Below are 27,684 nucleotides of genomic sequence, written 5' to 3'. Positions count from 1 at the left end.
TCCTGTTCCAATTTAAATTTTACAATCATATTATTTCCTTCCTTCCTTCCTTCCTTCCTTCCTTCCTTCCTTCCTTCCTTCCTTCCTTCCTTCCTTCCTTCCTTCCTCACTCACTCACTCACTCACTCACTCACTCACTCACTCACTCACTCTTGCATAAGATATTCTACAAAGTTGCTATTCCTACTGGTGATCTCTGCTGCTACTCCTTATCAGTAGTTCTCCAGCAAGTATGGATTTTTCAACCTGCTGATACATTCCCTTTGTTATACATGCCCTTAATAGTGAAGGCAAATATACATGTCCCAGGATAATATTGCAGGATCCAATCTGGGTCAATCACTGTGACCACAGTATTTTGAGCATCTGGATTCATGCTGGAATCCATCCTCAGGGCCTTCTCTCTCACCACAATGTGTCTCTTTCCTGAGGGTGGGCTCCAGCATGAGTCCAAAAACTTGGGGAAGACTATACAATTCATCCCAGTGACCGACCCAGGTTTGAGCCTGAAGACTTGCCCTTACTTCTCAACTTTTCACAAGAACTGGTGCTTTGGCATTGGCAGAAGAAACTCCACTTTCTTTGGGTCAAGGAAACAACTGTACTTCTTCTTGTTCAGAGGAAAAGAACCATACTGTGGGGGCAGTGGTTCTGAAGTGGCAATGTCAAAGATAGGAGGGCAGCACTTCACTGGGTGTGTGGAAAAAAGTTCTTGGAATGGCCATTTAAAAAAAAAAACCCATACATTTATGGACTGGGATTCTGCCTTACACAGAGTGTAATACGTTGTATTAATTAATTTCTCCCTTTCCTCATATGAAAAATTCCAATTGTGACCACTTAGGGAAATCTCTGGGGTGTTCAGTAAGACTTTCAGGGCTGTATAGCACAGATCTTTACATCTTGCAATATTGATTCCACAAAGCCTGAAGAATTGCAATACAAATCCTAGCTTTTTCTGAAGACAAGGATGCATGGTCCATATGATCATGTATGTTCTTGTTCCAATAACAGGTAGTGTCGAGTATGTAAAAAAACATGGTATTCTAAATTCTTGGACAAGCCCCTGCAGTTTAGTACACGAAGCCATTGTATTATTCAAATGACATCTGCTACTCAGCAAGTCATCACAAAATTGTCATGCTGCAACATGGCAGAAACAAGGGATGCTGAACGAGAAGTAGTGTTGTTATCAATGGCATCTGCTTCTCTTATTTATCATGGTGATTCACTCTTTTCACATCTTCTGTTTTTCACAATGCTAGATGGGGCTGCAACTTTAACTCCTCTTCTTTCTTTGCCCACCTTGAAGATCTGATCCAGGTTCTGCCTTCTGCATTTTATTTTCCCCTATTAAAAGCAGAAGTAAACAGAGTAGAGAGGAATTTTTTTGGCCCACTAAAAGTTGCTTCTTCCCATTATTTCTCTATTGACGAAGGGAAAGAATCAAGATCAAGTGAAGTGTTAATACTTTATAATGCTTTGGTAAGACCACACTTGGAATACTGCTTCCAGTTTGGTTGCCACAATATAAAAAAGATATTGAGACTGCATAGAACAAGCAAAAAAGATAATTAGGGAACCAGAGGCTAAAATATATGAAGAACGGTTGTAGGAATTGGGTATAATGAAGTTTAATGAAAAGAAGGACTAGGAGAGACATGATAGCAGTGCTACAATATCTAAGGGGCTGCCATAGCGAAGAGGGAGTCAACCTCTTCTCCAAAGCACCAGAAGGCAGGACAAGAAACAATGGATGGAAACTAATCCAGGAGAGAAGCAACCTAGAATTAAGGAGAAATTTCCTGACCATTAGAACAATTAATCAGTGGAACAACTTGCCTCCAGAAGTTGGAGGTTTTTAAGAAGAGATCGGATAACAACTTGTCTGAAATAGTATAGGGTTTCCTATCTGAGCAGGAGGTTGCACTAGAAGACCTCCAAACTCCTTTCCAACTGGTATTTTGTTCTGTTATATTGACCAAGGCTTCTGGGAAATGTAGTTCAATGGTATTCATTTCCCCCTCATCTCTCAATCTTAATTTAGCATTTAAATTATTTTAGGTGATTGGATAGCGAGGAATGGATATCTTATCCTTTAAAAAAAATGGCTACTTCTGCCTTTACCAAAATATGACAAAACATACTTGAGACAAATCATGTTTCAAAAGTACGGTAATAATCCCATTTTAGTGAGAAAGGGCCCAATAAGGTCAGAAGAGGTGTAATGACTGAAATATAGTAATTCCGAAATTTCATGACAATTTCTACCAGAAAAAAAAAAAAAAAGAATTCTACGCAGACCATTGAATGAGTCTTAATGTAATGTTATTGTTTCTAAAATGCACTCTGGTGGGATACAAATGAGCGTGGTGAAGCTGTGAAATGGTGAACTGCTTCAAGGAACTCCACCTGCTCTCTTCACACCTCGCAGTTGTCTTGAGTACATTTTGAAACCAATGCTCTAAGGAAATACAGAAACACGACATACTTCCTACTTCCCTGCACTGAGTTACTGTTAAAATGTTTTCCTGAACGTTGCCAGGTTTGAGAAATGTCATTGCTATTTTATGGCACATTCTTGGCTCTGGGCTGTGATGTAGCAATCATATAAATGCTATTAATCTGCCAATTGTCAGAAAGATGTCTTCTGCAAACAAAATCTCCTCCCACCCAGCTTTTAATGTTGCTTGGCTTTTTTTCATTTTTTTTGTTTTGCTAATAGTACAATGATATTCCTAAAATTGTATTCTATTAGTCAATTCAAATAATTTCTTCCTTTAGCAATTCTCTTTCATCTTTGTGGATGGACAAAATTGCCTTTAGGAATGATTGGCTCTGGCAATGTAATGATGTGCTAATTGCTTAATCCTGGCAATATAGCCATCCCACATCCCACAATATAACTACCCCCCCCCCCAAATGGTCATCCCATGGGTGACCATGGGATCTGTACTAATAAAGGCATCCAGTGACACTTCTACATCTTTATATATATATATATATATATATATATATATATATATATATATATATATATATATATATATATATATATATATATATATATATATATATATATATATATATATATATATATATATATATATATATATATATATAAAGTGTTTTATTTTTTCATTTTCATAACATATAACCACATGTATACTATTACATAACCAACATTGTATTATATTATTAAATGTTTACATCAATTCGTCTTACTATCAACTCCCAAAAACAATTATTGGCTCTTCTGCTCTCCATACACCTTATTTGTACCTTACTCATTACTTTCTTCTCCCTCTCTCCTCCTCCTCCCTACCTCCTTTCTTCCCTCTGTCATCCTTCTCTGCTTTACTTCCCTTCCTCTCTCCTTCTTCTCTCTCCTCTTTCCACTCCTTCTTTCTCTCCTCCTCTCCCCCCTGCCCTATCTCCACTCCCTCTCTTCTTCCCTTACCTCTCTCCTCTCCTCTACTTCACACTCTTCATCTCATTTTCTTGGTGTATTTCAGCCTCTGAGCAAGCTCCATTTTATGTTGATGGTATTTATAATTCCTTATCCATATACATATTTAATTTTAACATATATCTTCCTCCTTTTTAAAAGAGAAAAAAGTATACATATATAGTAATTGTATTTGTAAACCCCCCAGCCTATTTTTGGCTGAGATGTACACCTGTTTACAATTCCCAGCTATTCTCATCATTATATTTATATAATTATGCATCCTTATACGACCCAAATTTGTAATTCTGTCTTTATAATCTCAATAATTTCCCCTTGTAAGTATATTTCATGTTCCCTCTCCATTTTTCCATATCTTGGCTTAGGTTTCCCTTAATTGTGTTTAAATAACAATCCTTACTGTTCAATGTTCATTACAATTCCCTTAATCTACTATATAGAATAAAAAGTGGTACACATCTCATTTTGTTCATCTTCTTAGGAGTTCTATATGTGTCCACATTTCATATATTTTAACTCATACTTAATTGTCCTTCCACTGTCATATTCAATCAATTAGCAACTCAGTTTAATTGTCATGTATAAAAGTGAATCACATACCTCTGCTTTGTATTTCCCCATATAACAATTTCTAATTGTCTGATTTTTTTTCCTACTAAGTCTTTTGTCCCACTTCTCTATTCCTGTCTTCTCCCTTTTCTTTGTTTTGACATGTCCACCATCTTCAATTTTCTCCAAGCCACTGTCAAACCCAGTGAAATCTTTTGCATTTCCCTTTGTTGGGGCATAACCCCCTCTTCAGTTTTCCCTATGCAACTGTCAAACTCAGTGAGATCTTTTGTCTGCTTTTTATTTCCTTTTGTTGGGACATATTCCCCCTTTTCAATTTTCCCTATACCACTTTTAAACCCAATGAATTTTTTTGCTCACTTTTCCCCCCAGCCCCCAGGAGCACTCTATAAGCTTCCTAAAGGCTATCCATGCCCTTTTTAAAATGAAAATGGTCCATTTTTGTGAAAAATGGGCCATTTTTTGCTCGCTTTTGCCCCCCACAGAGCACTTTGCAAGCCCCCTAAAGGCTATTCATGCATTTTTTTGGGGGAAACGGGCCGTTTTTGAGAGGTTTGCAGAGTGCAAAACCTTTTTTTTATTTGTCTCTTCAAAACCTTGGTGCATCGTATACTCTGGTATGTCTTATACTCTGGAAAATACAGTAGCTAATTCAGCTAATGTGAAGAGGAAGAGACGTGAGAGCCATCTTGATCTTTTGCAAAAAAAAAAACTTTGTATTTTCCAGGTTCTTGATTTTATTATTTTCCCCCTTTTTATCTTCCACCTCTCATTGGTTATAGTTGCTGAAAATATATTAATTGGAACAAACTTTCATATAGCCAAACTCCGGTATATTTCTCTTCACCTCCTGCTTTTCCAAATTCTGATTTATGGCAATTGGTTAATTAAATCTTCCTGCTCAGAGTTTCGCATTCCATTCGCCGCACTGGCAAGATTAGGTGTCAGTGAGAAAATAGTGCTTTTTTCTTGATTCCCCCCCCCCTTGTTACATTCCACCTCTCATTAATTGGAGTTGCTTAAGATATGTTAGTTAGAAGAAACTCGAACAAAGCAAATCTCCTCGGTATGTTTCGTTTCCATTTCAATATCATAGTCTCTTTTAAAAACACAATCTTTTCAAATCCAAAACCAAATTTAGAGTTTGTATTTGAGTGGGTTTGTTACTTTTCTACTTTCTCTTTTTTGTCCAAATTGTTTCAAGCAAATGGCTCTTTCTGGGCTTCTTTCTTTCTTTTTGCCAAAATCCAGACCTGTCCATCAATATTATTTATACTCTCAAAGTTCTTTACCTTTTCCAAATTCTGATTTATGACTGTGGGTTAATTAGATCTTCTTACCAGGCTTTCATCTCATCTCCTACACACTATTGCTCAGTTCCTTTGGCCTGAAGTCAGGTTCTTGTGCAGCCATGTTTCCATGCTGTCGCCCCAACTCCAATTCAGAGAGCAAATCTCTGATCTATGAGGGACCTGTTGCACCCCCTCTGGGTCTATTGAGATGCTGCCCCTTCTTCACCCCCCCCCCCCACAGGGGGTTTCTGATCCAAAAAAGATCTTGGAATTGGTTTGTCAGACAGAGTTCATGTGAGACTCTTCAGAGCTCACACCCTCTCCTTTGTCCAGCTGGAGAACTTCTGGTCAACTCTCCCACTTCTACATCTATTAAGGGTCAAATTCTTCCTTCTTTCAAAATGTGTTATAATTGGAAGGGAGCTGCTGGGCTAAAATAGGAGATCCAATTTAGTGTAGTGGTTAAGGCAGGGCTGTCAAACTCCCGGGGCGTTGGCTGGATGTGTCACACACTGCCCATGCCCATGCTCAGTTTAGCAAAGGGGGGGAAATCCCAATATGTCATGTGATGCCACCATGACAACATGAATTTGACATCCCTGGGTTGAGGCATCAGGCTAGAAACTAGGAGACTCTGAGTTCTAACCCCATTTTGGGCATGAAACCAGCTGTGTGGCTTTGAGTCAGTCAATTCTTTCTCAGTCCTAGGAAAAAGGCAATGGCAAACCACATCCAAAAAGTCTTGTCATGAAATATGTAGGCAGTTGCCAGGAATCAACTTTGAAGTCATCCCCCCTTCCCCCAATTCTGAGTAAGAGCCAGTTCGGTGGGATGTTTAGAGCACCAGGTGAGAAACTTGGAGACTGAGTTTTAGTACCACCTTAGGCATGAAGCCAGCTGGATGACCTTGGGCCAGTCACTCTCTCTCAATCCCGAGAAAAGGGCAATGACAAACTAGTAACTCAAAGGCACAATCAGGCAAAGTCATGTTAAATAGTATAGACTTTTTCACTTCCTATCTTCTTTCTTATCTTAAATGTGCAAGGGGAACAGAAAAGAAGGATTTTCTGTTGTCATACTACATATTGAGTTTAAATATCATTTATTACTAAGTGAAATTAAACATTTAATACTATGCATAGTGTATTTGGACACAAGCTCTACTGTACCCCAGTTTCATGAAAGAGAGGGTTCCAGATTTACTATGAAAGTTTTCTATGATAGCTTACATAGATCCTATGAAGGGATGTGGTGGCTCAGTGGCTAAGACGCTGAGCTTGTTAATCAGAAAAGTCAGCAGTTTGGTGGCTCACATCCCTAGCGCTGTGTAACGGAGTGAGCTCCCGCTACTTCTCCTAGCTTCTGCCAACTTAGCAGTTCGAAAGCATGTAAAAAATGCAAGTAGGAAAATAGGAACCACATTTGGTGGGAAGATAACAACATTCCATACACCTTTGGAGTTTAGTCATGTCGGCCACATGACCACAGAGACGTCTTCGGACAGCGCTAACTCTTTGAAACAGAGATGAGCACCGCCACCTAGAGTCGGGAATGACTAGCACATATGTGCGAGGAGAACCTATATCTTTACCTTACCTATGATAGCACAGAAGCAGATTATCTGTACTTCTGTTCCCATAGTCATTGGTAATGTATTCAAATATGGGAGAGTTACGATATATGTGAAACCTGGATCTATCCCATGAAAATTTAAGTTACAAGGAATACAAGAAAAGATGTAGGTTCTTGTCACAAGTGAATTGATCTCAAAAGATCAAAGCCAACATTTGTGTGAAGCCCTACCATGCCTTTCTACATGCGTCTACTTCATTGCTATAGTAGCACAACCTTACAACAGGAGACTCCTAAATATGCTGTAAGTGGAACTCACAGAATTCCTAGCTATGCTGGAAATATCAGAACTGTCAATTCCTGAGCATCTAAAAGATGTCAATTTTTGCCTGAGTAGCTAGACTGAGAAGATATCAGAAGGTATTCCACTATCCGCAATCTATCTGATATTCCTTCTACATCCCTCTGCTAAGTTATTCTTACAAGATTATATAACACATACTTCCAGATAAGGTCAAGACACATAGCAGCAGCTGCCAACGTTCATTAGCTGCTTTTTCATGTTTAATCTGCTTTATATAATACTTATAATCAATGTACAAGAGATCTCTGGAAGCAAAAGATTTTGCAAACCTGGGTCCCTTGGGATTTGCCTGAAGTAGACCTGACTGATTTCTTTGAAACTGAACCCAAACAATGTGCTAGGTTGGCAAAACACTGACAGATTGTGTTGGAACTAAACATTGAATATATTTAAATGTTTAAATATATTTTTATTTCATATTCAGTAACAATGATAAATAGTGGCTTTTAGCAGCTTGCTGACTTCTTAATACATTTAATAAATTTAACATTAAATTTATGACTTTTCTTGCCACAGTTATTAAGCGAACCATTGCATTAGTTATGTTAGTAACATGGTTGTTAAGTGAATCTGGATTCCCCATTGACTTTGCTTGTCAGAAAGTTGCAAAAGCAGATCACTTGACTCCTGCAACTGTCATAAATATGAATCACTTGACAAGTATCTGAATCTTGATCATGTGACCAGGGCAATGCTGCAACCATCATGTGAAAAACAACTATTTTTTTCCAGTAGGGTTATAACTAAATGAATTGTTGTAAGTCAAGGACTACCTATACAGAAAACCCTAACTCTTCATGTCCATCTAATGGCCATGTGGATTTTTGCATTCAATTTTGTGTTTCCTATCAAATATGGGGGGACGCATGGCTAAGTGGCTAAGATGCAGAGCTCGTCGATCAGAAAGGCTGGCAGTTCGGCAGTTCGAATCCCTAGTGCTGCGTAATGGAGTGAGCTCCCATTACTTGTCCCAGCTTCTGCCAACCTAGCAGTTCAAAAGCATAAAAACTGCAAGTAGAAAAATAGGAACCACCTTTGGTGGGAAGGTAACAGCATTCTGTGCACCTTCGGCATTTAGTCATGCCGGCCACATGACCACGGAGACGTCTTTGGACAGCGCTGGCTGTGCGGCTTTGAAATGGAGATGAGCATCACCCCCTAGACTCGAGAACAACTAGCACATATGTGCAAGGAGAACCTTTACCTTTACCTTATCAAATATGCATTCCTCTGGCATGTTTACAAGGCAACCAACATCACAATGTCATTCACCAATAAGGCATGTCCTATGTTCTTTTAGAGATCCTATTATTTCTCTAATATTAATCAAAAACAAAAAATAAAAATGACTAAAACGATTAAAACTGAATCAAAAACTAAAATGTAAACTAATTGTGAAACTAAGCCAAAAATTAAACCTGATCCTATTCACAAGACTGAACTGAGTTGCCATTCAATCTTGCAATTAACATAAGTTATACTTCATCACTTTTACTCTAAGAGCCAAATACAACAGCTAAGGAAATGGCAAGAAACCATTCTGGACTAAATGTAGAGATGAGATGTTTTGTTTGTTTGATCCTCCCCCCCCCCACTTCCCATGGTTTTTTTATAGGTTTTAGTATGATAAAAGTGCATTTTGTATTAGTAGTAGTAATACCGGTGGAATATGTGGGATGGCATTTACTGGAAGCTTTTATTTTTCAATTCTTATTTGTTACAGTGCTATTATGGCAGCCTTTTTTCAAAAGCATTTGCAGAGCATGTTTATGATTGTTAAGATTTGTATTTTCTTCTAATTATCTCAGTTGCTCTGGGAATACTTAATAAGGATGGTATAGAAATGTCTGCTATAAATAATTGCGGTATTTACATATGTATATTTATGTATATTTATGTGTATGTGTGTGTGTGTATGTGTGTGTGTGTGTGTGTGTGTGTGTGTATGCTATTCATTTATATATGAATAAATACATCTGAATAGTTGGGTTGTTGAGATTAACAGGATCTAATCCATTGTATGTTAATATTTGTAGCAGCAGCTCTCAATCTTTGGGGCATCAGGGACCCGTTCTGTGGAGAGAGGTTTTTCCATAGACTGGAGAGGGTGTGGTTTCATGTGCCGCTTGCATCCCTCAGATGGGGCTTCGCTTGTTTGCTGGCATGCCACCATCTGGTGCCAGTCCAGGGCCCCAGGGTTGGGAACCCCTGCTGTATAGGATTCCAATCTCAGACTAAAAACCTATACTTCATGGATGGGTAAATGTTCTGACCCACCCCTTCTCCGTCCAGGAACGAAAGCCAAAACAGACATACAAAAGAATGTTTTAATCATTCCAGACTCTTGTTGGCTGCAAGCCCAAAATAAACAAAGAGATAAGCTCTCTGGCAGCAATTAAACAAGCTTCTCACAGCAAACCACTTATCCAAGTTGGTTTCTCTGAATCATGAACGTGAACGAGAAAGTTGACTCCTGCCACCAGGGTGTGGCACAAACAGTCCCTTTTATAATCAGGAGATGATCTTAATCAGCATCAGCTGCTCGTAATCACCTCCTGTAGTTACTCCGTTGTTTTTTACGCCAAGTAGCCCTGTGCCTGCATGCATCCTGAAACAACTTCCAATTGTTTTCCTGAACATTCCCTCTGATCCAATGCTCTGCAGTGACCTGGTGGCCAACCAGTCTCTCCTCGCCCTGCTTGGAGTCGACACCCTGTCCAGGGTCCTCCACCTCCTCCAAGGCCGACTCATAAGACCACTCGCTATCGGAGTCTGGCGGCAGTTCCAACGGCTCCTGCCGGGCCACAACAGGTAACCAACATGGGAAGCTTCTTTGTCCAGTGTAGGAACCTTTCTGAAACCTGTTTCCTCCACAGCAATTAGGGGAGTTTTACTTTCAAGACTGCTAATTGCTAAAAAAAAGAAACTTTTTGTATAAAAATGAAAAACAAAATTGAAAAAAATGGATCCCAAATAGAGTTAAAATGGAAACAGATCTTTGGGGGGAAAAAAAACCTTTTATGTTCAAAAGTCAGAGATAAACCAAGGATAGACTGGTTAATTTAAGGGCTTTGTTGTCAAATAACATCCTCAATAAAATAAGAATCCAAAGCTACAGATTCCTCAAAACTCCAATTTATTAGAAAAGCTGTGTTGGAACATCTGGGAAAACCCAAATCTGAAAGCTTCCAGGTTTTCCCCACCCAGTTGAAAGTTCAAGACCCTGCCCCATCACCTACAAGTCCATCACATGGTCCAAACGGTCCCTGCCACAAAGGAAGATTCCTCCCATCCACGTCAGTCCAGGTGCAGGGGCAAAATGACCTTGACTCTCTAAGAAAGAATATTATTTTGACTGCAGATCTCCCATGCTCCATACAATCCCCACTCCCAGTTTCCCACAGTAGAATGTGTGGCTGGCTTAAGGCCCAAAGGAAAAGATGGCTTCCAAGCCATCTGACATTTGTATTTTGAAGGTCAGCTTAACAAATGTTTAACCCTCCCTCTTTTTAAACTTTTTTTAAAATTCCAATTGTCCTTCCTGCCTAAAGAGCTCTGAGGCTGGAAGAACAGGTCAGGACCAAATGGAATGGGACCTCAAAAAACTGGCAGGATCAATTTTAACCTCAAATCTTCAGAATATGTCATTTCAGGCCATTTCTCCAGAGGTGGGCTCCTACCAGTTCAGACCTATTCGGTAGAACCGGTTCGTCAAATCTACCGAACTGGTTAGAAGAGGTTCCACCAGTGGACCCGGAAAGCAGGCCACACCTACAGAAGAGGTTCCAAAAATTTTTGAAACCCACCACTGGTCCTTGGATATGATTATTCTACACTGTCATGCTCATATTTATAAAACTCAGTGCCTCTGTGAATGGTAAGGATGACTACTGCGTTTATGTGCAATCAGAACATTATGTGTGTTGAAGTTGTTTTAACGCAAACAAAAGATGCCTTAAAAAAACAAGTTTACCTCATATTCTTATGCATGCCAGTGCTGTGTGTGAGGTAATTTAAGGTGGTTCTGACAAGTGTCGTCGGCATCTTCATATCCGGTCACATGGGTGGCAAGCCACTCCCATCCGGTCACATGGGTGGCAAGCCACTCCCACAAAGGAGGCCACACCCACAGAGTAGGTTGGAACAATTTTTGAAACTTACCACTGCATTTCACCCATGCACATTAATGTTCCTACACTGGCAGTATACAATGTCTGGAGCTAGGATAAGAAAGGAAACAGCAGTTTCAGAGTGGAGCACTTAAAACTATCTTCAAGCTACTCAGGCGGGGATGGATAATGAGATGCCAATAGAAGTATACAGCCATGTCTTGTAGAAATAGTTACTGAGAGATCTTCAAGTAGGGCAACTATCTTTGGTTTGTCTCCTTTCTGTGTGGATTCACTTTCTTTCTTTCATTGTTAGTAGCCTAATTGCCAAATATCGTTCCTGTTGCAACTTCAAAACAAGGGTAATTTTATGTACAGTGTGACCAGTGGTCAAGACAAGATAGGAACAAATATAACCACTGACTCTTTGCTATCTGGTTCACCAGATGGAATTGTGGAAACACACTTTTTGCCATAGCAATTTAGAACCTGCAATTCAAACCCATTCTCTGCTGCTCATAGCAGAAGCAGCTGTGTCTTGTGAAAGTTTGATTGGTTTACTTTATCAGCAATCCTATAAAGATGTCTGTTATGGATATGCACATTCATGCTTGGAAGACTGGAAAATAACCACCAAGGTTTTGAAAGAGACTTCAATCACGATACTCTATGCCAGGGGTCAGCAATTTTAAACACTGAATGAGACATTTGAACCCACAGAAAAGGAAACACCAGGAGCCACAAAGGTCCTAACTGGAAGCCCCCCACCCATTCAATTCTGGAGCTGACTAGAAGTCCGGTTCCTCCACCATAGAATTTCCTCCTAGTGTGGCATCCTTTTTCCTCTACCTGTCCTAACTGAAAGCTCTATCAATTGTGGAACCGATCGGAAAATCCGCCCCTTGCCACAGAGTCTCCTCCTGGCGCACCATGTTCCCCCCCCAAACTGGAAGGTCCTCTGAAAATTGTGGTGCCGACCAGCAAGAGGGAGCCACAACAGAAGAATGAAAGAGCCACATGCAGCTCCAGAGCTGTGGGTTGCTGACCCCTGCTCTATGCAGATAGTTCAGAGAGATGCTTCATGAAGCATTCCTCCTAATGGCTTCCAGAAAAGCCCTTCCTAACTATCCACAGCATAATTACAATAGTTACAAAGGGAATCCATCAATCTTCCCCAGGAAACATTCCTACCAATGGAACACGTCTAAAAAATTGCTTTATCTGCATTCTCAATGACAAAACAGGCTCCTTTGGGGTAGAACTAGGCAAAGTCTGTGGTAGACTGAAAAAATGATCTGGTCTTCACTTCCCATGGAGGCAGGCTTGTTTAACCCCATGTTCAGGCAAATGGCTCAACAAAAGTTCTATTTTCATGTCCTCCTGCTCACAGAATTCCCGACTCCTACTTATTAACCGCCAGAACAACACAGCTATAATAAAACCATATATTGAGTGACAGTTGGGAAATTTGTATGACACTCTTAACCCACACAACTGGATGAATTAAATGCTGCTCTAGAGAAAATCCTGTCCAAGCATTCAGAATTGTTATCAAATTCCTAGATTTTTGGAGAGATGCAAAAGTTGGATTGAAATGTTTGACTTCTTCACCAGCTGTCTTGGTAATAAGCGTTCTTCCTGTTTAAGCTATTGCTGACACTTCTCTCAAGTGCTAAACTACTCTTGTTAAGACATTTTCTACCTGAGATGATAGTAATAGCTATATTATGTTTGACCTTGTTTGGCAGGAAACTTCCAGTCTCAAACCGTGTACTTGATTGTACTTTCAGGATGCTATTTTATGGGAAAGTGCCTAAGAAGACTAATCTTTTCTAAAGTTATTTTAGAAAAGAAACATTCTCTGCTTTAAACAATAATAGCAGATGGATAATGTTGATGAGGTTTATAATATTAATAATACAATGGGATAATAAAATATGAGACCAAAAAATGTGGAGAAAACCACAACCAACATCTGAAAATCAAAATTGAAAGATTATGGCATAAATTGACCTTGGTGGTCACACTGGATGCCATATATATATATATATAAAAGCTTGAATGGTAATCAGAGAACATGTGCATTGATAAAATTTCCATCTTTCCCACTACAAGAGACTATACTGCTTGGATCTGCATATATACTAGGAGCCATGATGGTGCAATGGTTAAATTGCAATATTGCAGGCTGACTCTGCACACAGCCAGGAGTTTGATTCTGACTGACTCAAGGTTGACTGTCTTCCATCCTTCCAAGGTCCATAAAGCGAGGACCCAGATTGTTGAAGGCAATATGCTGGCATTGTAAACCACCCAGAGAGTACTATAAAGATTAAGTGCTCTTGCTATTACGCTGATCAAGTATGACAATCTAGGTACTTGCAAAATTTAATACTGACGCTAATAATAAAAGTTTCAGTGGCTGATATTTACTTCTATGGTTAGCTTATTGTTTCTGGGATATCCTAGTTCATAATAAACTATCACCTCATTACTTGTAACACTTTATTAACATTTCCTAATGTCTGCCCCAGTTTCAGCAGTAATCATTGTGTATGTTCATCATGTTTTGCTCTTGTTTGCATTTTCCCTGTAATTGCCTTGGATTTAACATTGCTGTTTCATTTCCCAGCTGATTTGTTCCAGAACATCTTGTATAAAATGTCTTTTCAATGGTAAGGCTGTCCTTGAATGACCACATGGACCTGCTCAGACCTGAATATTGTTGGGAGATGCACACTACTGGTCTAACCGTAGATTGGATGGATTGAAAGGCAGGGTCTTTGGGGTGGTTGTGCCAAGGGAGGACACACTTGGCTAGGTCTATTGTCATTCCTACCCATAGAAAATATGCTCTTAATTAGATAGGCTTTTCATTCTGAGCAGCTTTTGGTAAAAATAAAGTAAAAATAAAGTAGGCTTATCATGATTTATTGGAGTGACTTTGGAGGTGTTTTAATCTGCTCACTTTTTAGGGGTTTGTTTTAGTTGTGCACTGGCTGTATTTGTTATACAGATGAAGTGGGGTTTCTGTTCTGACCCTCCCCTCTTCGCTCGTTCACAAATGACAGTCAGACAGAACTTCAAAGGAAATATCTTTATCAGTCCTGGCTCAAGCTGGCTGCGAGCCCAAAAATAAATGTAGATAAAGTCTCTGGCAAAAAGTTACACAGCAAATGCAAAAACAAAAAACTCTTACAGCACACCAGGTTTACAGAAAGCAAATTACTTATCCAAGTGCCTCTTTAAATCACGAAACTGAACTCACGAACAAACCACGATGAACCACGAACGACGAACGATGAACCACGCACGTTGACTTCTGCAACTAAGGCGTGGCACCACCTGTCTTTTATCTGCAGAAGACGACCCTAACGAGCAACAGCTGCTCATTATTCCTGCATCCCGATGCAACTCACAGCAAACTGCTGCTGAGTCACAACAGGTTTCTATTGAATTGTGTTCTTTACTGGATAAAAAAAGCTGACTTTTTAATTAAAAATCTGCAGGAAAATCAGATAGGACCCAATGATTATATGGGAGTTCTGCTTGTCTTAAGAACTTTATAGGGTTGTTCTTTTCTTCCTAATATTCTAAACCCCAACATGCTCTCAGCTGCTTGGCCTCTTTGGAGAACAGAAGCTTCTTCCTAATACTTCCTGGAATCGCCGTGTCACCATGTAATGTTGGATCTTCCTGTTGTTCTCAGAACAGTTTGTTCCCAATGATGGCTGAGCATTAGCAACACTTTGTTTCAGCTAGTATTGTTCCACCATGAGTCAGTTTGGACCACAACAGTAGAATTCTTTTTAATCCCTTCCATTAAGGGATTATTTTTAATGATGTAATGGAATACGAGCTTTACAAATAAATACAACTATAAATAAACTCTGGAGTTATGATGAGCAAATTTGGTGAAGGAAAGAAAGAAGGGCAAAACTTTTTAAAAAGTGGTATGAGTCCCATGCTTGGTCAATTCTTTATAAAATCTGGCATGTGTTAAAAGTTATTTAAGTTTTGACATGGACAGGTGTATCCCATACATTTTCAACAATAAAAATCATTTGCCTACCATATATGAGTTTGTGGATAATCAACTGGCAATCTGAGGACAGTGGTTTGATCACAGTTTCATTGGATTATGCAAGGACTTTTTCCCGCAGTTTTATTTTGAAAAGGAAATAATTTTCCAAGGATGCAAGCACGAGGTATATCAAAACAAACATTTCTTTGTTTCTTTGTTTGTTTAATCTCTCAACTCTTCATCTAAGGAAAATCTAGGCAAATGAGTCAGGGACATAATACAGTATGGAACAGAGGCAGAACAAAGTGAATATTCAGTGGTGGAGTAGTACTGAGCGATGGTGGCACAGTGGTGAGAATGCAGTATTGCAGGCTAATTCTGCCGACTGCCAGCAGTTCGATCTTGACTGGCTCAAGGTTGACTCAGCCATCCATCCTTCCAAAATCAGTAAAATGTGGACCCAGATTGTTGTGGACAACATGCTGACTTTGTAAACCACTTAGAGAGGGCTGGAAAGCACTGTGAAGTGGTATATAAGTCTAAGTACTTTTGCTATACCTCTTGCTGAAGTGAATCCTTTCAATTTTGTGACAGTTTATGCCGTCACTGATCCATCTTTCATGGTGCTTCTTGAGTCTCAGTTATTTCATTATATGAATGTCACATTCATATAAAGGGGGATAAATGCTCCATGGCATTCACATAACCCTATTTCCCCTGCTTTTAGGTAATCAGAGCATCAGTACATGGCTAAATATCATGCAACTGTATCAGAGGTGGTATTCAGCCAGTTTTGACAGGTTCTGGAGAACCAGTAATGGAAATTTTGCAGAGAATTGGCAAATAGGCTGACCCTGCACTCGCTGTCTCCCAGCCTCCCAGCTGATCTTCTTTTGTTGCCCTGAACAGGAGAACAGAGCTGGAAGGCAGGTTAGTGGGGTGGGGAGGGAATGGGGATTTTGCAGTATCCTTCCCCTGCCATGGCCACAAAGCCATGCCCACAAAGCCATGTCACACCCACAAAGCCACACCCACAGAACTGGTAGTAAAAAAATTTGAATCCCACCACTGAACAGTATATAAGAAAGAGGAAAGCATGTCTTCTAGCATTGCCCATTTTTTTAAAAAATGAAGTTGACTAGACCAGATTTTCCAAGAGGTATGAAATTGATAAAATGCCAGGAAGGAAAGAATTCACACTGCTGATCTTGCTTCCCCAAGAAGCAAAACTTTGAATTCTTTTCTGTGTTTTTTTAGTTTATTTATTTTTTGTAACAAAACAATTTTTAATCTTAGGAAAAAAGCTGAAAAAAATTAGAAATCAAAAAGAAAAAATCTGATATTTTTAATTCATCAATAGTCACTTGGTTTACCTATCAATTCACCACTATAATATAAATAATGCAAGATATTATTATAAGATACCATATAATCTCTGCCATAATAATGCATGGTGCTACATCCTTCGATTGGTAGAAAATACCTTTGCCAAAATGTATAGATCACATTTTTTCAAAAACCATTCCTTGACATCTGGAATAATGTCACTTTTACAGTTTTTTTTTTCAATTAATAATTATTACAATTCCTTTTGCCACTCACATGCTCAATAGAAGCAGAATTTCTGACAGTCAAATTCCAAAACTTTGATATATAATTGTACACTGTTCAGAATTACTCTGTGAGTGAGATGGATAGTCTCTAAATTTGATCAATAAAAATACGTACGTACGTACATACATACATACATACATACATACATACATACATACATACATACATACATACATATATCAGGGTTACATTTAACATCTTTAACATTTATTTTTTCCCATAAATCAAGGAATATATGTGTACACACAATCCCAAAACACATACTAAATGATCATATGTCATTTGTGACAGTGACCTTTCAATTTTTCACATCTCTACAAACTGTCCATATGTCTCTGTGTATGTCTATGTTATTATATCTATACATGAACTGTAGCAGAATAACAAGAGTTGGAAGGGACCTTGAAGGTCTTCTAGTCCAACCCCCTGCTCAAGCAAGAGACCCTTTACTATTTCAGATATACTGGGAAATATACCAGTATATCTGAATATGGACATGTATAAAAAATAAGTTATGATTCTCTGTAAATTCATACGAATAAGCCTGGACAGAAATACAGCATCAGAAATTTAAAGTTGTGCATGTTTAAAGCTACTTTCCTTAAAAAAAACCCACACCAATGGAATTATAAACTACTTCATAATAAAACCCCAGAATTAATCTCTGCCACTTTGTACAATTGAATATTTTGCTAGTTACAAACATCATCAAGCTCATTTTCTTTTAAACAAGAAGGTAACAAAAAAATAGCTATCCAGCTACCCAAGACTTTAAAAGGAATAAATGTTTTTCCTCTTCCTTCCTGACCTTTAAAGGGCCACAAATTTAAGCTATTAAACAATGAACGTTGTAGAGCATTGCTGAAGGCATCTGGTACTCACTCAAAAACCCAGCCGTTGCTGTTGAAACATTGTAGGTTTCCTCCATTCCATGCTCCACAAAAGAAAGGTTAAATGTAACTTTTATACAAAACATACATCAAACTGTGACAAATAGGAAAGTTTATTAAATGCAGATGTACTGGGAAAAGCGTGTGAAAGGTTTAAGACATTTACTCAGATGGCCCGGGAGAAAGGGATGGGCGGGGTGATGGTGGATTTCGCCGTGTGATTCCTCCATGGATCATATAGCTGCAACTCCATTGTCAGAAACAGAGCATCTTCAGCATAGAGGAATGAAATTGCAAATGGCTTTTTGTTGCTGTTTTTTACCTCCCCAAAGCAATTTGAGTGGAACCACATTTATTATGTCACTTGACATCTCCATGATTCCAGTATCTGCCATCTGTTTTCAGGTGCTTTTCTATACAGCCGAAGCAAAATATAAAGCTTATGAAAAGCAGGAATGATTTTGGTCTCATTGATTTCACTGGGAGAGATACGGTTTCCCCCCTTGTGAAATCAATGAACTTTCAAACCACTTATCTTTGACTAAATTGCAGTCAGAGATTGCAACCTTCTAGGCCTTCTTATAATTCATGCTTCTAAAAGCTTCCTCTCGGAATATAGCTAAACAAAATAGCATTATTCCCATCCATTTCAGTGGGAGGGAAAGAAATGGGTGAATACAATGAACCCCCCCCCCTTATATAGTTAGGAACCAGATGTTCTCCGTGAACACTAACTTTTCTTAGTTATATTGCCTCACTACCAAAGGCATTTTGTCCTCTTGTATATAAGCTTAAAATCTGCTCTGATCCTGGATTAATTTTTAGGACAAGGGTTTACTTTATTAAAATCTTAACACAGTGTTCTGGGGGTGAGATTATTCCATTGCTGCTGATAATCAGAATGGCTGCAAAGGATTAGTATTAGTCTTCAGGTTGGAAACCTATTAAATTGTACAAAATTGGAGACAGGAAATCACTAAGCCTATTTCCCAGCTTTAGGCTGAAACAGGAAGGTGGCATGTCATCGCCGAAGGTTGTACAGATTTACATGTTAGACCTAATATGGGAATCTGTCAGTCGTCCCCACTTTCCCCACCCCCAGATGAACAAGACAGAAAATCTGACTGGATGAGTTAATTTTAATGTAAGGCTACATTAACAAACTCTTGCATGTTTGAAGGTCCAAACTTCCGGTTGCTACTTTTAATTATCTGAAGAATTGTCAGGTGGGGGGGAGGAATCCTTCTTAAATTTCTTCCTCTGACCATTAATCCGTTGGGGGATTTCCCCTCTTTTGTCTGATTCTTTCCTAGGCAACAACTCATCCCTGGTCCCTGAAGGTCACCCACACATTCCATTTTACTTCTACTCATATGCAAACATAATATGGACTATCAAATAATAATAATAGCTTTTGTTACAATTTTGGAAATTATTCTCCAACCTTTACTGAAACTTCTCTGCCATTTGTCCAGCTATGGATTTGACCAACATTAACCAACATTTTTCAGCAACTTCAAATATACAAAGAGCCATTTGGACCTGTTTCCCACAGAAAAGAAAACACTGGGAGCCACCAAGGTCCTAACTGGAAGCCCCCGATTCGATTCTGGAGCTGACCGGATGTTTGGTTCCCCCACCATAGAGTCTCCTCCTAGTGTGGCATCCTTTTTTCTCTATATGTCCTAACTGAAAGCCCTATCAATTGTGGAGTCAACCGGAAAACCTGCCTCTTGCCACAGAGTCTCCTCCTGGCGCACCATGTTCCCCCCCCCAAAACTGGAAGGTCCTCTCAAAATTATGGTGCCAACTGGCGACAGGGAGCCACAACAGAGGGATGAAAGAGCCGCATGCAGCTCCAGAGCCACAGGTTGCTGGCCCCAAACCCAGACTGAAGAAGAGCACAATAAGCATTTTGCCCCAGTATATTTTGGTCAGTATGATTCAAGCTATCCTGTCACTGATTGTTTCTCCTTTTGTTATTGTTTAAATAAGTCAATGGAACTATATTTTTAATATATCACTTTTATGTTTTTTTCCTATTAATATTATGTTACGAACTTGTGCCATTGGACTGCTACCAAGAATTAAAAATTGGCAACATTAACCTGGAAATTAAAAAGAACATTTAATGTTTTATAGGCATTTGAAATTTGGGTGCAAGATGATTTTTTTTTACAGAAAGAATGTTTACACCCTTTGTGGAATGATTGTTATAATGTTTTGCTTCCTGCCTTGACTATTTTAAGATAATCTTGTGTTCCATGTAGCCAACAAAATAAATAATTTTTTTTAAAGTGTACTTCAGTGAAAGTTGTATACAAAGCTCCCATTTGAGAAAATTATGAATGAAAACCAAGGCAGATTTCCTAGCAATTTTTTTTCTTTTTAAGAACAAAAGTAGCGATTTGCAAAAGATTTGATGGAATGGAATAAAACATGAAATTGCACTGCTGATGCAGACTGGATTTAGACTGATCCAAACACCCCTATGCTGAGATCTCACGCAGCGCATAGAATAGCTTCCCATTTCACACATTTACTTCAGCCATCAAAACAGCAGAGGTATATTTTGAATTGTTGAGAGCATGTTGTGGAACAATTTGTGTTTTTTTTTTCTAGGATATCTTTACCTGAGATGTCAGGGACAGAGACAGGCAATTGCAGGATAAACAGCTACAGAATACCAAAGACAATCTAGGGCTTCCAACAAGGGATAACACTAGGCAAAATAGGAGATTGAGGAAGTGGGTGGGCCTTGATACCAGTGCTTCCAGCATTATCAATGATGGAGCATGTTCTTATTTTTATCTCTAAAATGTTAGGTGAGATGATATCGTACTGTGATAAGTGCAGCACCTTGCTGAGAAGACTGGTGATACCCTGTTGTACACTTCAGTTGTTTCCAATCTGTTCCTTTTTTGTGTTGTGTAAACCATCTAACACTGGCAGCATTACATTTGTTTTAGCCAGGCAGCACATTTTATTAATGCTTAAGAAAATTTCATGGGGGAAATTTGTATCATTCCAGGGGTGGGGTGGGGAAGCAGATTTAAGCCATTCACATCCGACCCAATGAAACTGCGTCATTTATCTGGGGTTTCTTATGTGTCTGAATTTTATGTGGCTTCATACATAAAAACAGGATGGAACAACAACTGATGACCTCCTTTTACCGGTCTCACAATAGAAAGCATCCTCACTTATTGCATCACAGTATGGCATGCTGGTCTGACAGAGGGTGATGAGCACAGACGTTACAGAGGGTGGTGAGCACAGCACAAAACATCATGGGCTGCCCCCTGACACCATTAGATGAGATCGCTAGGGCTCGCTGCCTGAGAAGAGTGAGGAAAATCCTCAGGGACGACTCACACCCTGGACGGCACTTCTTTACCCTCCTATCATCAGGAAGGAGATATAGAAGTATAGCCAGCCACACAAACAGGCTGAAGAACAGTTTTTATCCATGGGCTGTCAGACTCCTGAATGCAAAATAACATCATAACTATATAGTATGATGAACTTGCAGGGCCGGTGCAAGGTGTAACATGTTCACACTGGTGCAATAGGACTGTGTGTATGTCACTGGTGGGTTCTTACTAGTTCGGATCGGTTTGGCCAAACTGGTAGTGGTTTGGCAGCCTGAGTCACTGGAACTGGTTCTGCCATCTTGTTTTTCAGTTTTGCACATGCACAGAACAATTTTAATTTCACTGTGCATGTGTGCACGCACAAAGCAACAGTACTACTCACAACAGTTTTCCTTTGAGTACGAGCCTCCTACCCACGATTTCGTTATGATCAACTAATACATTTATTATGAAAACAATACTTCCCTCTAACCTTGGCCATATGCCTACTCAACATCTTCACCTCATCAACACTATGCGGAACCCCACCACAATGGAAGCGTGCCCGAGCAGGGACTACCTTGATAGAGTAGACACGGAATTAACACTCCCACTTCCCAAAAAATAGGCAAGTAGGACCCCCCACCCCCCTAACCTAATCCCAATTCCAGTTATAATGTCCTTGACTACATTATAGCCTTTATTTTGCTATGTATAATCATACATTAATGGCTTGCCCCATTCATATAAGTTCGTAGCCTCTGATAATTATCTATTGAATCAATTTGCCTAATGGACAGACCTGTTCTACCTCATTCTTTAATGTTCCATTCATATGTACGGGTACCTATTCTTGGTAACCATGACTATCCCGTTCCAAGTGGGGTCCCATGCCTTAGCCCAGCCCGTGAAATCCTCTATCCTTCCTTCCTAGATACACAGTCCTGCGTTTCACCGACATAGATCGTAACTCCTCCCAATATGCCTTTTAAGAGGCCACTGGTTACACCTTCAAGATCATCTCAATGGCCTGGAACCATCCCTCCCTACTTGCTTTTTAAGAGGCCTTTGGTCACACCCTTTATATTGGTACATTCACCCTCATGTTCTTATCAGCTATGCCAGTTCCACCCCTGGTAGCACACAGGCAAACCGACAGTAGTGCCTGCCCACCCTGGTTGTTTGTTAATATGATTTATTGGGTTAGGGATTTTCTGTCTTCACTGTGAGTTGTATTGTGTTGGGGGGGGGGGGAATGCCTAAGGGAGCTTAACCAATCTCATTGTACATATGTTGTGTACTGACAAATAAATTATTATTATACATAACTGAATATGTGTGCAATGCATTACACAAAAAAAATGGAAAAAAAACCAAAACCTTAAAATTATAGATGCCAATGGACAATGCCAACCTCCTTCTGTTAATATGTCTTGCAAGAATCCATTTAAAGGAAATATGGCTATGGAAAATGCAAATATGGCTAGTGTTAATTGTTTAACTTAAAGAATAGCTTTATTTGTTTCTGAATTTCTAGCATGCAATTGGTGTGCCTTTGTCAGCCCCTCCACTGCCATCCTCTGCCCCCTAAGCTTTGCAGATTGAACTCATAGTGCTTGATGAGCAAACACAGTTGATTTACGGTTTAATTTCCTACCATTTGTGTAGGGAATTTTCCGCTGAGATTGTCTCTGCTGAAAATGGGCTTTCAGCTACATGCTTCACAGTGGTCATTTTGCTCCACATGAACACTGCACCATTTCAGCCTCATTCTACCCAAACTCTCCAAGGTTACAAGGACTCAGCAAGCTGTACAATCCACAAAGCAATATGTTCACAGAGCTCAGGGGGAAAAAACCTTATGACCTCAGCATCTGTAGTGATGTTGGCCACCTTATTTCGAGACTATTTTAATTATTGGGATATGATGTGTTTTAAATGAGAAACGGTTGAGCTGGATCATGTGTGCTGTATGAGAGCCAAGTTCTCAATTATCTCTGCTTTCAATTATCTCCATTTTAAATGATCTTGATCTGAAGATTTTCTGGGCTAACACTGAAGCATTTAGCATGGAATCTGATTGATAATTCACCAGGATGCCACAAAAAAGTTTTGAACGTTTCATGGAACTGTAGTCAGAAGGTGTTTTCTTGTGTTCCATTATCTTGCATTTACAATCATTTACAATAAAATCAGCCATGGTCTATTTATTGTCAATGCAACAAAAACAGCCAATTAAAAAGAAGAAATGCAAAATTCGTCTTCCTTAGGTACAGTTGGAAATGAGGGAAATCAGAGAAACTGGAAAGCAAGGAATAGCATAGAACAGGGATCACCAACCTTTTGGACCTCAGGGACCACTAAATTCATAATTTTAAATCCCACAGACCACGAATATGATCTGCCTATTGACCGCCTGGATGGGCATGGCTAGGTGGTCATGAGATGGTCAGCCAGTGCCAGGCAGTCCCACTGGAAGAAGGCCCTCCAACTCTTCACCACCAGTGGTGCTTCCCTCCAGCCTTCGCCCAAAGCCCCACACCAGGAGGCTGAAGGTGACGCCAAGTCAGAATTTCTGCCCTCCTCCGACCTACACATATCTGGCCCAGGGGCTGTAGTTGAGGACCCCCTGATTTAGTGCAATATATGAAAAATGCAAATAATTTTTCTGCAGACCACCAAAATTTTCTCATGGACCACCAGTGAGAAAATTGGTTGGTGACCGCTGACATGGAACGTAGAATATTGGGAGTCTGGCTGAAATCATTCCACAAAGGGCACTCTATACTTCTCATGGCAGAAATAAAACACACATTCCCTCCCAAATTATGAAGTAAAGATGCTGGGTGCCTCACATGTCCCACTGCACATATCATCTTCCTCTGTCTACTGATACCTCTGTCTACTGATAGAGCTGAGGTGGTACAGTGGTTAGAGTGCAGCACTGTAGGCTACTTCAGCTGACTGCAGTTCTGCAATTCGGCTGTTCAAATCTCACTGGCTCAAGGTTGACTCAGCCTTCCATCCTTCCGAGGTGGGTAAAATGAGGACCCAGATTGTGGGGGTGATATGCTGACTCTGTAAACTGCTTAGAGAGAGCTGAAAGCCCTATGAAGCGGTATATAAGTCTAACTGCTATTGCTATTGCTATTGATACCTTCAGGGGTCTCACCAGGGGTGAAATCCAGCAGGTTCTGAAAGGTTCTGGAGAACTGGTAGTGGAAATTTTGAGTAGTTTGGTGAACCAGTAGCAGAAATTTTGACTAGTTCGGAGAACCGACAAATGCCACCTCTGGCTGGCCCCAGAGTGGGTGGGAATGGAGATTTTCATCAACTGCCACACCCACCAAGCCACATCCACCAAGCCACACCATGCCCACCAAGCCATGCCCACAGAACCGGTAGTAAACAAAATTGAATTTCAACATTCGGTCCCACTGAATCTGAGGGATTTCTGAATGTAGCTATTAGGTTTGTAACTGAGTTTTTGGGTGAACATAGGCATCCAATACATTGCAGAAAGATCCCAGAAGTAATCCATAGTAGTCCAAATGAGCCACAGTACCACAGGAGGCACAGTGATTAGAGTGCAGTACTGCAGGCTACTTCTTTTGATCACCGCCTGCCAGCAGTTTGGCAGATCAAATCTCACCAGGCTCAAGATTGACTCAGCCTTCTATCCTTCCGAGGTGGTTAAAATGAGGACCCAGATTGTTGGGGGCAATAGGCTGACTCTGTAAACTGCTGAGAGAGGGCTGTAAAGCACTGTGAAGTCTAAATGCTATTGCTATAGCCCTGCTCAACAAAGAACTTTAACTAAAGAAGAGACTTTCTGTTCACTTCTTATTGCAGACAAGAAACTGATCTCAATTAGGAATCTAAAGCTAAATTTCATGCCAAATTGGAAGGATGAAAAGCTTAATTAGCTTTATAGTTTGAAGAATATCCAAATTTAGGAATGCACCAGGGTCAGTCTTGTAAGAAAGAAGGCAGAAGAAAAGAAGAAAAGAAATGTTCAATTGTTGCTTAGAATCAGACAGATTAACAGAGTTGGAAAGTTGTCTAGTCCAACCTGTTGCCCAAGCAGGAGACCCTACACCATTCCTGACAGATGGCATTCCAGTCTCTCTTGAAAGCTTCCAGTAGTGAAGCTCCCACAACTTCTGAATGCAACTTCTGTTCCATTGGTTGACTGCTCTCAGTATCAGAAAATTTCTCTTTATTTCCAGGCTGAATCTCTCCTTGTGCAGTTTCCATCCATTATTCCTTATCTGGCCTTCAGGTGCTTTGCAAAATACCTTGACACCCTCCTCTCTGTGGCAGCCCCTCAATATTGGAACACTGCTATCATGTCTCCTCTGGTCCTTCTCTTCACTAGACTAGCCATGCCCAGTTCCTGCAACTGTTCATCATATGTTTTACTCTCCAGTTCCCTAATCATCTCCATTGTTCTTTTCCGCACTCTTTCTAGAGTCTCAACATTTTCTTTTTACAGTGTGGTAACCAAAACTGGATGCAGTACTCTAGGTTGATGCCCTTTGATACACATTTTTAAGTATTTTCCCATTTCAGGTACATTCTATTCACTATGTCTATTGTGACCCAGAATGGGGGCTGGTGAAGTCCAGATGGAAGATGTTGTGAATCCAGAGACCATATGAGCTTCATTTGGCTCATGGTCCAACTTGTAATGTGATCAATCATCTTAAAATAACAGACTGTCAATATTTTGGAAGTGATTGCCCTGCATGAAAAATGAATAATGATAAGGAAGACCTCCAATAAAATTCAGTGCCCATAATCCTCTCATCTTGCCAGATTTATTTTGCTACTTTATTATGCATGCATTACTATTATTTATAACTTGCCCTTTGGACTACAAATCTTGTCAATGCAGCTAGCATGCAACATTCACAACAGTGAATATAATTGTAATAAATATTAAAAAAAACAACAGCTGAAGCCTTCTTGCTTCAAGGATTGTTCCAGTAATTAGTTGCAATGGCCCAGTGCAAATAGATGGAGAAGAGTCATTGCCTTATTCCTCCCCTCCCCTCTTTTTATCCTTCACAAATACAATGAAAATATTAAAATCAGAATTGCCATGAAATTCATTGTTCAGGCAGTTAATATTGGAGGAAGTTTGTGAAAATGCAAGGTTTCCATTGTTTCTTTACCATAATATTGCAGCCGTAGCCTCACTCAGTGAATGAACTATGGAACCATATATAGACATTCTCAACCCAATCCCATGAGTTTGCCCAACAGTTCATCTCCAAGTATCCCAGATTGATCTACCATCCGCCTCATGTATTTATTTCATGACATTATAATTCTGCAGTAGTTTAACCCAACTTTTATCCATCTTCTACAAGTTTGAGGAGAAGGTTTCTGCTGTCCTGTATGAGGTGTCTAGGTTTGCTTCAGTGAAGTGTTTCATGGCAAGAAGGCAAAGTGAATTTCTTCATGGAGATGAGACAGCAACTTACCTTAATTCCTCCAAGGTGGTTTGCATTGCCTCAGAAACTGACTGCCTTACTAGAAGAAACTTTTCTCACAATCAACAAAATATGCAAAAGCCTCTTTCAGCTTCCAAAAAGGTGGATGAGGGACTTAAGCAAGATAAAATTAAGAAATATGACTGCTTCCCTTCTCATTTAAAAGTGTGTGTGCATCTGTGTGTTTGTGTGTAGCTTCACACAGCTTCAAAGGGATGCTTTGCATGAACTTTCATCAAAGCAAAGCAGCCTTTGAAGTTTTATGCAGTCTTAGTATCTGCTCCTTCTTCTACAATGTATCATACGGTGAGAATGAACATGAGGTTGGGTACTCACAGTTTGATTTACGCAACCTTGTTGTCAGCAAAGACTTAAATGTATTGAGAATGCAGTCAGAGTTTGCAGCCATCTAAGGCAACAAAAATAAAGCAAGATTCTCTATCACTTAGCTCAGGACATGTGGAAGGACATGCCCTCAAAAAAAAAAGGGGTCCATTACATTATAACATCATGTCAGAATAAAGAGACATGGTTCGTGACATCGTTATTTAAAATGATGGGTTTATGTGCTTACATCATGACATCTCAAACAAGTGTATAAATTGCATCATTTGCATAAATCATGAATTATCACTCCTTTTGGCCCCTCCCTCTGACATCCATGGCCTAAAATGCACAATATGTGTAATCTTGTCAGGAGAATATCTGATTACTATGATGCCAACATCCATGTTTGAAGAATGAAAAAGGGGCTTTCCTTGTTTATTGATATATGTCTGCATTCTCTCTATGTGCAAACAGAGGATCTTTATTGGGACAAAGCATCTCTTATTTTACGAGCCCTATTAAAAAAAATAGAGAAAATGTATGCCACCCGGTAACCCCTTTTCCTTTTCAATTATGCTTGTCAATAACTCTATAGATGGTTG

This window comes from Thamnophis sirtalis, unplaced genomic scaffold (genome assembly GCF_051295495.1).
Source record: "Thamnophis sirtalis isolate CommonGarterSnake01/CBP01778 unplaced genomic scaffold, rThaSir2_p1.2 scaffold_1, whole genome shotgun sequence".
Classification (NCBI taxonomy): domain Eukaryota; kingdom Metazoa; phylum Chordata; class Lepidosauria; order Squamata; family Natricidae; genus Thamnophis; species Thamnophis sirtalis.
The sequence above is the reverse complement of the archived record's forward strand: the minus strand, read 5'-3'. Positions refer to the sequence as shown.